Source organism: Triturus cristatus, chromosome 4_2 (genome assembly GCF_964204655.1).
Source record: "Triturus cristatus chromosome 4_2, aTriCri1.1, whole genome shotgun sequence".
NCBI classification, from domain to species: Eukaryota; Metazoa; Chordata; class Amphibia; order Caudata; family Salamandridae; genus Triturus; species Triturus cristatus.
The window spans coordinates 956,474,429-956,488,233 of record NC_140586.1 but is presented as its reverse complement, the minus strand read 5'-3'; the positions used below and the strand labels follow the sequence as shown (position 1 = coordinate 956,488,233).

Below are 13,805 nucleotides of genomic sequence, written 5' to 3'. Positions count from 1 at the left end.
TACCCAGGCTGCAGTAGCAGACCTGTGGTGCCATTTTGGAGTGCTTCCCAGGGGTGGCATAATACATGCTTCAGCCCCTGGTAGGCCTCTGAGGTACCTATGCCCTAGGTACATAGTATACCATATACTAGGGACTTATAAGGCACTCCACAATCCAATTAGATATGTACCTAATGTACAGGCAAACCATTTTAGAGAGGATTAGCAGGGCCACAGCCAGACTAAGGTAAAAAAAAACAGCGAAACACCAGCAAAAAGTGGGGGTACCCATGTGAAGCAGATCCTACTCTCCTACACTCAGGGGCAGCACCACCCACTGCTGGACTGAGACTGTCCATACCAAGGCTCATAATCACAAGGACACTCAGGGGCAGCACCACTGCAGGGCTCCTCCCACTGCTGGACTGAGACTGTTCATACCAGGACTCCTAATCAGAAGGACACCCAGGGGCAGCGCCAACCACTGCTGGACTGAGACTGTTCATACCAGGGCTCATAATCAGAAGCACACTCAGGGGCAGCACCACGGCAGGGCTCCTCCCACTGCTGGACTGAGACTGTCCATACCAGGGCTCATAATCACAAGGACACTCAGGGGCAGCACCACTGCAGGGCACCTCCCACTGCTGGACTGAGACTGTCCATACCTGGGCTCATAATCACCAGGACACTCAGGGGCAGCACCACTGTAGCACCTCCCACTGCTGGACTGAGACTGTTCATACCAGGGCTCATAATCACCAGGACACTCAGGGCACCTCCCACTGCTGGACTGAGACTGTTCATACCAGGACTCATAATCACAAGGACACTCAGGGGCAGCACCACTGCAGGGCTCCTCCCACTGCTGGACTGAGACTGTTCATACCAGGGCTCATAATCACAAGGACTCTCTGAACTGAGACTGTTCATACCAGGTCTTAAAATCACCAGAACACTCCGGGACAGCACCACTGCAGGGCACCTCCCACTGCTGGACTGAGACTGTTCATACCAGGGCTCATAATCACCAGGACACTCAGGGGCAGCACCACTGAAGGGCCCCTCCCACTGCTGGACTGAGACTGTTCATTCCAGGGCTCATAATCACAAGGACACTCAGGGGCAGCACCGCTGCAGGACACCTCCCACTGCTGGACTGAGACTGTTCATACCAGGGCTCATAATCACCAGGACACTCAGGGGCAGCACCACTGCAGGGCCCCTCCCACTGCTGGACTGAGACTGTTCATTTCAGGGCTCATAATCACAAGGACACTCAGGGGCAGCACCACTGCAGGGCACCTCCCACTGCTGGACTGAGACTGTTCATACCAGGGCTCATAATCACCAGGACACTCAGGGGCAGCACCGCTACAGGGCACCTCCCACTGCTGGACTGAGACTGTTCATACCAGGGCTCATAATCACAAGGACTCCCAGGGGCAGCACCACTGTAGGGCACCTCCCACTGCTGGACTGAGACGTTCATACCAGGGCTCATAATCACAAGGACACTCAGTGGCAGCACCCCCCACTGCTGGACTGAGACTGTTCATACCAGGGCTCATAATCACAAGGACTCCCAGGGACAGCACCGCTGCAGGACACCTCCCACTGCTGGACTGAGACTGTTTATACCAGGACTCATAATCACAAGCACACTCGGGGGCAGCACCACTGCAGGGCACCTCCCACTGCTGGACTGAGACTGTTCATACCAGGGCTCATAATCACACGGACTCTCAGGGGCAGCACCACCCACTGCTGAACTGAGACTGTTCATACCAGGGCTTATAATCACCAGAACACTCCGGGACAGCACCACTTCAGGGCACCTCCCACTGCTGGACTGAGACTGTTCATACCAGGGCTCATAATCACAAGGACTCCCAGGGGCAGCACCACGGCCGGGCACCTCCCACTGCTGGACTGAGACTGTTCATTTCAGGGCTCATAATCACAAGGACACTCAGGGGCAGCACCACTGCAGGGCACCTCCCACTGCTGGACTGAGACTGTTCATACCAGGGCTCATAATCACAAGGACTCCCAGGGGCAGCACCACTGCAGGGCACCTCCCACTGCTGGACTGAGACGTTCATACCAGGGCTCATAATCACAAGGACACTCAGTGGCAGCACCACCCACTGCTGGACTGAGACTGTTCATACCAGGGCTCATAATCAAAAGGACACTCAGGGACAGCACCGCTGCAGGGCACCTCCCACTGCTGGACTGAGACTGTCCATATCAGGGCTCATAATCACAAGCACACTCGGGGGCAGCACCACTGCAGGGCACCTCCCACTGCTGGACTGAGACGTTCATACCAGGGCTCATAATCACAAGGACACTCAGGGGCATCACCACTGCAGGGCCCCTCCCACTGCTGGACTGAGACTGTTCATACCAGGGCTCATAATCACAAGGACTCCCAGGGGCAGCACCACTGTAGGGCACCTCCCACTGCTGGACTGAGACGTTCATACCAGGGCTCATAATCACAAGGACACTCAGTGGCAGCACCACCCACTGCTGGACTGAGACTGTTCATACCAGGGCTCATAATCAAAAGGACACTCAGGGACAGCACCACTGCAGGGCACCTCCCACTGCTGGATTGAGACTGTCCATACCGGGGCTCATAATCACAAGGACTCCCAGGGGCAGCACCACGGCCGGGCACCTCCCACTGCTGGACTGAGACTGTTCATACCAGGGCTCATAATCACAAGGACACTCGGGGGCAGCACCACTGCAGGGCACCTCCCACTGCTGCACTGAGACTCTCCGCACTAGAGCTCATAATCAATCACAAGGACACCCAGGAGCAGCACCAATGCAGTGCACCTCACTGGAGACACCAACAATACAACTCAACTGCTTGTTTTTATCTGTGCTTTTAAAGGAAGCGCTACAACCCACCCTGCAGTGGCTTCAAAGCACTTTGTTGGCACAAATAGGATCACAACCACCCTGCTAAGTATCGCACTTTACATGTTAGCCCAATGCATGTCTAGATTAATCCGGCATCCATGCAGCGCCAACATGGCCCAACGGCATTAGAGCGCTTTACATGACACCAGGTCATACTACACAAGGCCAGATTTGTGTTTAATCAATCAATCAATCAATCAATCATGGAATTTATATCGCGCACTACTCACCCGGAAGGGTCTCAAGGCGCTTGGGGGAGGGGGTCTGCTACTGCTCGAACAGCCAGGTCTTGAGCTGTTTCCTGAAGGCGAGGTGGTCCTGGGTCAGCCGCAGGTGGACGGGCAGGGAGTTCCATGTCTTAGCCGCCAGGTAGGAGAAGGATCTTCCTCCGGCGGTGGCTCTCTGGATGCGAGGGATGACGGCGAGGGCGAGGTTCGCGGATCGTAGCTGTCGGGTGGGCGTGTAGAAGGTCAGGCGGTTATTGAGGTACCTTGGGCCCAGGTCGTGGAGGGATTTGTGTGCGTGGGTGAGGAGTCTGAACGTGATCCTCTTGTTGACAGGGAGCCAGTGCAGGTCTCTCAGGTGGCTCGAGATGTGGCTGCGTCGGGGGGCGTCCAGGATGAGATGGGCGGAGGCGTTCTGGATACGCTGAAGTCTTTTCTGAAGCTTGGCTGTTGTACCGGCGTAGAGGGTGTTTCCGTAGTCTAGTCTGCTGGTGACGAGGGCCTGGGTGACAGTCTTCCTGGTCTCGGTCGGGATCCATCGGAAGATCTTGCGGAGCATGCGGAGGTTGTGGAAGCAAGATGAGGAGACGGCGTTGACTTGTCTGGTCATCGATAGGGAGGAGTCCAGGATGACGCCCAAGTTGCGTGCGTGGTCCGTTGGCTTGGGTGCGGTGCCCAGGGCCGGGGGCCACCAGGAGTCGTCCCATGCGGAGGGCGACGGTCCCAGGATGAGGACTTCTGTCTTGTCCGTGTTCAACTTCAGGCGGCTGATATTCATCCATTCGGCAACATCTTTCATCCCTTCGTGTAGGTCGGCTTTGGCGGTGTCGGGGTCTCTGGTGAGGGAGAGAATCAGCTGGGTGTCATCGGCGTAGGAAATGATGTTGAGGTTGTGTTGGCGTGTGATGGCAGCGAGGGGTTTCATGTAGATGTTGAAGAGAGTAGGGCTGAGCGACGATCCTTGCGGGACGCCGCAGAGGACTTCGGTGGCCTCAGAGCGGTACGGAGGGAGGCGTACTCTCTGTGTTCTGCCGGAGAGGTATGAGATGATCCATTCCAGAGCATTCCCCTGGATGCCGGTGTCGTTGAGGCGTTGGACTAGGGTGCGGTGGCAGACAGTGTCAAATGCTGCGGAGAGGTCAAGGAGGATGAGTGCCGCTGTTTCACCTTTGTCGAGCAGGGCTCGGATGTCGTCAGTGGCTGCGATGAGGGCGGTCTCGGTGCTGTGGTTGGCTCTGAATCCGGATTGCGATGGGTCGAGGGATCCGTTAGTCTCGAGGAAGGCGGCCAGCTGCTTGTTGACGACCTTCTCGATGACTTTGGCAGGGAATGGAAGGAGCGAGATTGGGCGGAAGTTCTTGAGGTCGGTCGGGTCCGCTGTTGGTTTCTTCAGTAGTGCGCTGAGCTCGGCGTGCTTCCAGCTCTCCGGGAAGGTGGCTGTGTCGAATGAGGCGTTGATGATGTCTCGGAGGTGGGGTGCGATGGTAGAGGCGGCCTTGTTGAAGACATGGTGGGGGCATGGGTCGGTCGGAGATCCTGAGTGGATGGTGTTCATCATGCGTGTTGTGTCTTCGGGGGTCACTTTGGTCCATGTCTAGAGGATAGCGGCGGGGTGCGTAGGTTCGGTCGATGGGTGCGGGGGTGGAGCGTCGAAACTGTTGTGGATGTCGGCGATCTTGCGGTGGAAGTACGAGGCGAGGGAGTCGCAGAGGTCCTGCAAGGGAGTGATGTCGTTGTTGCCGGTGCTGGGGTTGGAGAACTCCTTGACGATGTTGAAGAGCTCCTTGCTGTCATAGGCGTTCTTGTCCAGTCGTTCCTTCAAAGATTTCTTCTTGGTGGTGCGGATGAGCTGGTGATGTCTGCGGGTGTGCGAGTTTGAGGGCGGTCATGTTGTCGGTGGTCTTGTCGAGGAGCCAGGCCTTCTTGAGGGTGCGGCAGGCCTTCTTGGAGTCCTTGAGTTCGTCGGTGAACCAGGGGGCCTTCTTGCTTCTGGGCCTGGTGAGTGGGTTCTTCAGTGGGGCGAGGTCGTTGGCACAGGAGCTCAGCCATTGCGTGAGGTCGAGGGCTGCTATGTTAGGGTCCGTTGTCCTGACCGGTGGGTTCTGGCTGAGGGAGGTGGTGAGCTGGTCGACGGTGATCTTGCTCCAGTTTCTGTGGGGAACCTGCTTCGGGTGGTGGTGGACCGTGTTCTTCTTGAAGCTGAAGTGGACGCAGCTGTGGTCAGTCCAGTGGAGTCCGGTGCAGTGGCTGAAGGTGACGTGCTTGCTGGATGAGAAGAGGGGGTCGAGCGTGTGGCCGGCGTAGTGGGTGGGGGTGTTGACCAGTTGCTGGAGTCCGAGGTTGGCGAGGTTGTCCAGCAGGGTGGTCGTGTTGCGTTCGTTGTTGTTCTCCAGGTGGAAGTTGAGGACCACGAGGAGGATGTAGTCGGCGGAGGGGAGGGCGTGAGGGCTGATGAAGTCCGTGATGTCTTCGCAGAAATGTGCGCGTGGTCCCGGGGGTCTGTAGATGAGGGTGCCTCTGAGGGTAGTCTTGGGGTCGGTGTGGATCTGGAAGTGCAGGTATTCGGCGGTGTTGAATGCGTCGGTGGAGTCCGTCGAGATGCGAATGGTGCTTTTGTGAGCGATGGCGATGCCCCCTCCGGTCTGGTTGTTGCGATCCCTCCTGATGATCTTGTAGCCGTCCGGGATGGCTATGGCGATGTCGGGGGCTGAGGAGTCGTTCATCCAGGTTTCCGTGAGGAAGGCAACGTCTGGAGATGCGGTGTCGAGGAGGTTCCACGGCGTGTCTGTGCACGGAGCGGGTGTTGATCAGGATGCACTTGAGGTGGTTGCTGTTGTCCGTCTTGGTGGGCGTGGTGCCTGTTTGGAGGCAGGAGAAGTTGCAGGATCGGCAGACGAAGGGTCCATGGGTGCGTCGCGGGGACGCTCGGTAGCATCCGGGGGCTCGGGCGGTTTTGAGTGCGATGAGCGTGGCGAAGTCGTAGGTCCTGCGGGGGGGCTGGCGGGCGCGGGGGCTAGGGGGTCTGGAGCTGGGCACGGTCAAGGCGCGGACGGGCGCAGACGGGCTTACCTTTGGCGCACCTTCGGCACTCAATCGGCGCTCCCGCTGCGCGCGTCCGCTGCGCGGGCGTCATAAATAAGGAGCCGGGAGGGAGGGTCGGCTGGGAGGCGGGAGCGGGTTGGCCAATGGGCAGTGAGGGGAGGCGGGACTGCAGGCGGAGGCGGAAGCAGGAAGGAGGAGAGCGGGTCAGCGGCGGCGGAAACGGCGGAAAAAACGGAGCAGAAGTGACTGTGGCAGCGACGGCGGTCAGCGGGCGAGGAGGGGCAGCAGCGGCAGGAAGCGACAGGCGGAACCTGAGAGGCAGCAGGCAGCAGGCAGGAGGCGGCGGTGGCGGCGTGAAACCAGGTAAGTGGCGTCAGGCGGTGGTTGCAGGGTGGGCAGGTGCCAGGCAGCGACAGGTAGGCAGAGCAGTGGAGAGGAGCGACCGGCTGTGGGGGCACAGGGGTCACCCTGTGCACAGGGAGTTTAATTCATTTGCCCAGGATCACTACTTGCCAGCATCAGATTGGTCAAACTATTTGCATCATGCCATGGTATGTTTGCTTCAAAATATTGATGAGCAACACTGGCCCAAGATGCTGATGAGGAGCGTTGGCCCCGGGCATGAATGAGCAGCACTGGCCTTCAATGGTGCTGAGCATCATTGGCCTCCCACCCCTAACCCTTACCGGGCAGTACAAGCAGCCTTGGAGACGATATTATTACACCGCAGGCTTTGGCTGTAACGTAGCACAGAACAGCACGCTGACACCCGTTGGGCTAGGCAGGGGCGTAACAAAACTTGAGGGGGCCCTCTGCAAAGTACATGGATCCCCCCACCCTGTCAGTAGCTTTCAGGCCAGAGGCCCACCACCCTTGCACAGTGCCGGAGGGGACCCCCTGGAGCTCGGGGGGCGGAGGGACCACACCACACAGGCTAATGTTACGCCACTGGGGTTAGGTGAGCTACAGAAGAAAATAAATAAATAAGAACTTTAATGACACTAATGGTTACAGCATGAGAGGCATTGGATCCTCACTCTTAAGGCATCAATTGTCCATATGGTCAACTGTGAACTAGTCAGGTGTATCTCAATTGAATAAAATCAATAAAATGTTGTCATTAAGGAAGCATTAATTGAGTCAGGCAGCATGAGCATACTCAGTCCATATAAAGAGTGAGGTAAGGAGCAGGTATAAATCAATCAGGAAATTCTTGTATAGTGCGGCTTGTCACTCCGGGGAGCTTCCAGGTGCTGGCGTTCTACTCTTGGTTGAAGAGCCAGGTCTTGAGTTTTCTTCTGAATTCCGGGAGGGACGGTCAGGTCTACAGGGGGAGGTCGTTCTAGGACTTGGCGGCTATTTAGGAGCAGGAACGACCTCCGCAGTGGCTCTGTCGGATGCAAGGGGTTTCGGCCAGGGGCAGGAGGCGGAGTCCTCTAGAGGGCTGGTGGAATGTCAGGCTGTGCTTGAGGTATTCAGATCTGGTGTTGTGGAGGACATTGTAAGCAAGGGTGGGGAGCTTGAAGTGGCATCTTTTGTGTACTGCGAGCCAGTGGAGGGATTTGAAAAGGGGTGAGATTCTGGTTCTTCTGAAGAGGTGAGGATGAGCCTCACTGTGGAGTTCTGGTTGCTCTGGAGGCGGTTGAATAGCTGCTTGCTGGTGCCCTTGGTAGAGGGTGTTGCCGTAGTAGAGGTGGCTGGTGACGAGGGCCTGGGTCACTGGTTTCCTGGTGTGGGTGGAAATCCAGCAGAAGATCATGTACTGCATGCGGAGGATGGGGAAACATGAGGCAGAGACGGTGTTGAATTGCTTCTTCAGAGTTAGTTGACTGTCAAGGATGATTCAGAGGCTTCCTGCGTGGTTCATGGGTGAAGTTGCTGTGCCAAGGGTGGAGGGGGGCCACCAGGAGTCGTTCCAGTGGGAGGGGTAGCGTCCAAAGGTGAGAACCTCGGTCTTGTCTGAGTTGGGCTTTAAGCAGTTGGTCCTCATCCAGTCTGCTATATCGAACATGGTGTGCTGGTGGTGTAGTTGTAGTTTGTGAGGAAGAGAATGAACTGGGTGTAGTAGGAGTAGGATATGATGTTGGGTCTGTGGGTGCGGGCGATGTTGGTGAGTGGAGTCATATACGCAATAAAAAAGGGTGGGGAGGAGGGAGAAGCCCTGGGGGACCCCTCAGATGATGTTCTTGAAGTTGGAGGAGAAGTGAGGGAGGTGGATTCTCTGATTTCGGCCGGAGAGGAAGAGAGCGATCCAGCTGAGAGCATTGTGTTGGATGCATAGGTTGCGAAGTCTGGTGATGGGGGTGTGATGGGAGATAGTGTTGAATGCGGAGGATAGGTCGAGGAGGTTGAGGGCGGCTGTTTCCCCTTGGTTGAGGAGGCGTCTGATGTCATTGGTGGCAGCTATCAGGGCTATCTGTGTGTTGTGCTTGGTCCAGAATTCTGATTGGGAGGCGTCAAGAAGGTTGTTGTGTTCGAGGTATTCGGTAAGCTGGAGGTTGATGGCTTTCTCCAGGACTTTGGCGGGGAAGGGTACAAGTGAGATGGGTCGGTAGTTTTTGAATTTGCTGGAGTCGTCTCAAGGCTTCTTCAGGACGGGCTTGACTTCTGCGTGTTTCCAGGAGTTGAGGGCTTCAGTGAGATGGGACCTGATTTCTTCTCTCCCTAGGTTGTAGATGTTGTGAGGGCAGGGATCCATGGGGGAGCCTGAGGGGATTGTCATCGTGATGGTGCAGGTGTCTTCGGTGGAGAGGTTCGGTGGAGAGGTTTTAGTCAGCAAGCTGGGGGGGCTTTGGTAGCGTTGGTGTAGACATGAAGATGGCTGAGGGTGGTGGACTGGGGGAGATCGAGGTTACTGTAAATGTCTGAGATCTTCTGGTGGAATGAGTCAGCTAGAGAGTTGCAGGGTGCCTGGGAAGGATGAATGCAGGGCTCGAAAAATGTACTCGCCCGCTCGCAAATGCGAGTCAATTTCTTTCAGGCCTACTTGACCGGCCTGGCGAGTGAGCTCTTCATTCTCAGCCAGCCGGCTGAATACCTACACACATTAACCTGCTAAATGATATCAGTACGGGCGAAACGGGCAGAGAAGGAAAAGGACTCTGTCTTTTCCTTCGTGCCCAAAGAAGACAAAGACATTGTCTAATTCCCCTGCCGCTGGCAGCTGCCCCCCACCCCTTTTTGTTCCCTCTCTCTCTTCCCTCTCTTACTGTCGCCTCATGCTCAATTAGTAAAACCGAGACTTCAAGAAACTCGTATTACCTTCTCTTTCCTCCTTTCGTTTATTTGCTCCTCTTTGAAATGGATCCAAAAAAGAAAAACACTTGCTGGATACGTCGGCTTTTTCCGACATTTTTCAATTTCAAGTGCAGCCTCGGGGTGGAGAGAAATAAAACATTCAAAATATGAAAAAAAAAACTAACTAACTAAAGCAAGACTGAGTGGTCGCAAGGTGGCCAGATAATCCAGATTGAGTTATTCACCCCTAAACACATTAGCGCCACTTTACAGTGTTTGACAGTGAAGCGCTACTTTCGTTTTCTCCTAGCTCTGTGAACAACATTGTTTTTCCTGGGTGGGAAAGTGCACTATTCCTGGAGGTACTGAAATACCTGCTTGATGGGTGAATTGGAAAGCAAAATGCATACTGTGGCTCTGTATTCACAAACGTGGTCTTTTTAAACCACACTGCTTACGTTTTGTAAGGATATAAGCAATGGGCATTGAAACGGAACGGGCCCCTTCTGGACCCTGTAGTCATGGACTTAATTTTTCAGGCAAAAGCACTCACTAATTTCTGAATAATGAGTGTAAAAAGAAAAAGGTAACCATGTTGTTCCTAGTTACATTTCACATGCTTTACTTAATATTGCATTCTCTGAGTGTTTGCTTTTTCTAGGAAGTTGTTAATTTTTTTTTAGGCAGCATATTGCTCCTAATTAGTGTGTAATTTGAATTGAGTCGCATCCAGGTGTTTATAGCGGGTCAGTGCAGTGCAAGTTTCTCTCAATGGGGCAGTATGGTGTTCAGTGGAGGAGAGGATGTGGCACTATGGTCAGAGCTGCTGAATTTGGAACTGGGGAACCAGGTTCAGTCTTCATGACCAGTCAACCAGACCACTCTCCCTGAGGGAGCACATTCCCATGATAAACCTTAGAAAGCCCCACAAGATCTTTAAAGCCCTGGTGTCTTAGCACCAGCAGGTGGACCCTAGCAGTGGCAAGTGTAGGTTAACCTTGAAGGCCTGTACACCACAATTAATTCTGAAGTTCACCTCCAGTCTTGAAGGCAGGCCTATGAAGCAGCACACCATAGAGTGACAGTGACTCTGTCACTGAGATCACAGGACCCTTGAGCATGTGTTTATCTGGGGCCATACTCTAATATGTTTAAGGTACAGCGGTGTACCCGAGTACTGCTAAGAATGTCTTTTTTTGCAGATTTATATAGCGCTTACTCGACCCGAAGGTATTGGAGTGCTTAACATGAGCACCAGTTATGGTACACAAGGACACACTCATTTTTGTTAGGCACGGGGAGATTAAGTGATTTGCCCAGAATGACAGGATGTTGAGTCGCCGGGGCCGTAATCTAGTATGTTAAGGTACAGCGTTGAACCCGAGTACTGCTAAGAGTATTCATCCGGGGCCACGCTCTAGTATGTTTAATGTACAGTAGTGTACCCGAGTACTGCTGAGAGTGTTTATCCAAGGCCGTGCGCCTAACTTTAAAAACATTTCAGTGAGAATAGTAATGAGGCTAAAAAATTCGGTCATGTCTTAATGGTCATAGATCAACGGCGCTGCTAATGTTTTAAAGAAAATTTGTATGCAACCAATTTGTGGGTCAAGTGCATTGATGTTCGGTCGAGTAGAAAATTCTAGTCACTAGACCTGCAGGTCAAGTAAGCTTTTTAAGATTTGTCGAGCCCTGCAATGGCATTCTCTGTGGCTGATGGGTGGGAGAATTCCCGGATGATGGAGAAGAGCTCTTTGGTGTGGTTGGTGAGGCTGGTTTTCATGGCTTCAGTTGGTGGTGGTAGTTGCTAAGGGCTGATCTGAAAATGTTGTGGTTTAGGGGGTTCCTGCTGGATCGGCAGCATCTCTACAGTGCTCTGCTGCTGGTCGAAGTGAGTTTGGAGGTGTGGGAGAATTTGACTCTGTTGCTGGAGTAGAAGATCAGGTTTAGGGTGTGTCTGGCAGTGTGCATGGGGATTGAGACTAGCTGAGAGAGCCAGAGGTTGCCCAGGTTTCCCAGCAGTGTGGTGGAGTTGGTGTCCTCGGGGTCCTCTAGATGGAAATCCAGGTCTCCCAGGAAGATGTAGTGTTTGGAGTCAATGATGAGTGGGGGCTATGAAGTCAGTGAAGGCCTTGCAGTAGCTAGGGCAGGAGCCCCGGGGTCTGTAGGCAAGGGTCCCTATGAAGGTGGTCCTCGAGTCGGTTGTGATGTAAAAATTCAGGTGTTCCTTGTGGATGATGGAAATGCCTCCTCCACATCCGCCATGGCGATTGCGGTGTTGGGGTGAGGGTGGTAATGGTGTCCCAGATTTCCATGGTGAGCTTACCAAGGGATGGGACGTTGAGGAGGATGCAGTTGAGCTCAGGGTCGGGTGTAGGGAATCTGACTGCTCAAGTTGGGTGTCCGTGTGCTGCGCATCGCTGGGTTGAGCATGTTGCAGGTGAAGCTTCAGTTTTGGCAGGTGAGGGGTCCTTCTGGTGTTCTGGGTGATGTGGAGCTGCAGTCGTCGGTTCTCCCGGGGTCCAGCATTCAGGTCCTGGCAGTGTATAAGAGGGAGCTTGGGGACCAGGGGTCCTGGTGATGGGCGAGGCCCAGGCATGAACGGGCACAGAAGGCTTTTCTTCCGTGCGCCAGTGGTGCAGGCGGCAGCGATCTTCATTAAGTAGGTCATGGGGTGGGAAGGGTGCTGGTAAGCAGGAGGCGGGCAGCTGGAAGTGCAAGGATTTACCTTGTTATAGAAAAGGAAAGCGGACTAGCGGGGGCGTACAATACAATACAATACAAAGCAGGCACAAACTTAAACGGCAACCAAAATAGAAAGGAGAACGGGCAAGCAGGCGAGGGCAGGAGGCGGCCGCAATGGCTGATGACCGCACCTAGAATAGAGGGAGCCTGGTGGGACCTGCTCACTGGGGCCACGGAGCGACCTCCATTAAGTAGGTACTGGGATGGGAGGGGAGCAGTGAGACTGGAAAAAGTGGCGCAAAGGAAGGATGAGCAAAGATCTCCCTAGTTACAGAAAAGAAAGTCTGAATAGCGGGGGCGCACAATACAAAGCAGGCACAATCTAAATGGCAACCAAAATAGAAGGGAGAATGGGCAAGCAGGAGGCGGCCGCAACGGCTGGCGACCACATCTAGAGTAGAGGGGGCATGGCGGAATGGGCAAGCAGGAGGCGGCCGCAACGGCTGGCGACCACATCTAGAGGAGAGGGGGCATGGCGGTACCTGCTCTATTGGCTCGAAATAGTAAAGCATTCATTAAATACTTCATTTATTTATATCTTGTATTTTACATGGCTTGTACTAGGAATACTGGGCCACAGCATGCAACTCAGAATCGCTACATAATGCAAATCAATATATATGAGCAAGTCAAAAAGGAGCTAAGTTGCATGTTAGAAATTCAAAGCTGAAATGCAAATATGAATAAGCAAAACTAACTACAAAACGTGGATGTGGGCACAGGAATGTCTACTGCAGGGTGTACAATCTTTCTGTGCCCTAAGTGCCCACTGTGTTTGTCTGGTGTCCTAGTTATGGATTCTGGCCCTAGTGTCATGCTAATCTAGCGTGTTGACAGAGGCTTAGTCCGTCCCTTGACATGAGTAAGGTTCTTGTCCTGTGCCCTGGAGGGGTGCACTATGTAGACTACTGTCTCTCTCTTAGCTTAAGCACATAAGAGCAGAGATGGTCGTGTACCATATTCTGTGAACCCATGCGGTATTACCATGAGCAAAAATGACAGAATAATGACGTCATACTATCAGAACAAGGTGTTGCATGAGGTCACCTCAATTGACTTTTCTTTCCACCTAATTTAATCAACTTTGATCCATTATATGGTGCATCCTGCCACATAATTCCAGTGGCCCTGACTAGACGGCAGTACCGCACGATACTTACACCATGGTCCACCGTAAGTACCAGCATCTGCCGCCGGATGGCGCCGCTCAGAGCGGCTGCTGGCAGGGGAGGCTGCAGCCTCCGGCGCATGGGAAGCAGGGGGGGCGCCAGTCGGTTCACCTGCAGACCGGACTCCTTGCTGCTTCCAAGGGAGAGCTCCAGGGAGGGACACGGAACGACGGTGCCCAGAGGAAGACAGCAGCAGCAGCGGCCAACAATGGTGGCCGGCTCCCGGAAGCAGATCAGAACCAGCACCGGCATCTCCCCGGAAGCAGTACACAGCCTAGGTGCAGAGGGTCAGAGCCAGCACAAGCATCTCCCCTGAAAGCAGATCAGAGCTGCGGGTCGAGAGGGGCAGAGCCAGCACAAGCATCTCCCCTGAAAGCAGATCAGAGCTGCGGGTCGAGAGGGGCAGAGCCAGCACAAGCATCTCCCCTGAAAGCAGATCAGAGCTGCGGGTCGAGAGGGTCAGAGCCAG

The 13,805-nt window shown here is 54.2% G+C and overlaps 1 protein-coding gene across 2 annotated transcripts in view; it reads right to left on the bottom strand.

Moving 5' to 3' along the window:
* LOC146839099 (uncharacterized) overlaps positions 1 to 13,564 on the bottom strand; it is a 39,495-nt gene extending 25,931 nt beyond the window's left edge. For both annotated transcript variants that reach the window (XM_085603121.1, XM_085603122.1), the window contains exon 1: positions 13,328 to 13,564. The gene's annotated coding sequence lies outside the window, so the exon portion shown is untranslated. The remainder of the gene's footprint in view (positions 1 to 13,327) is intronic.
* Positions 13,565 to 13,805: the final 241 nt, after the last annotated feature.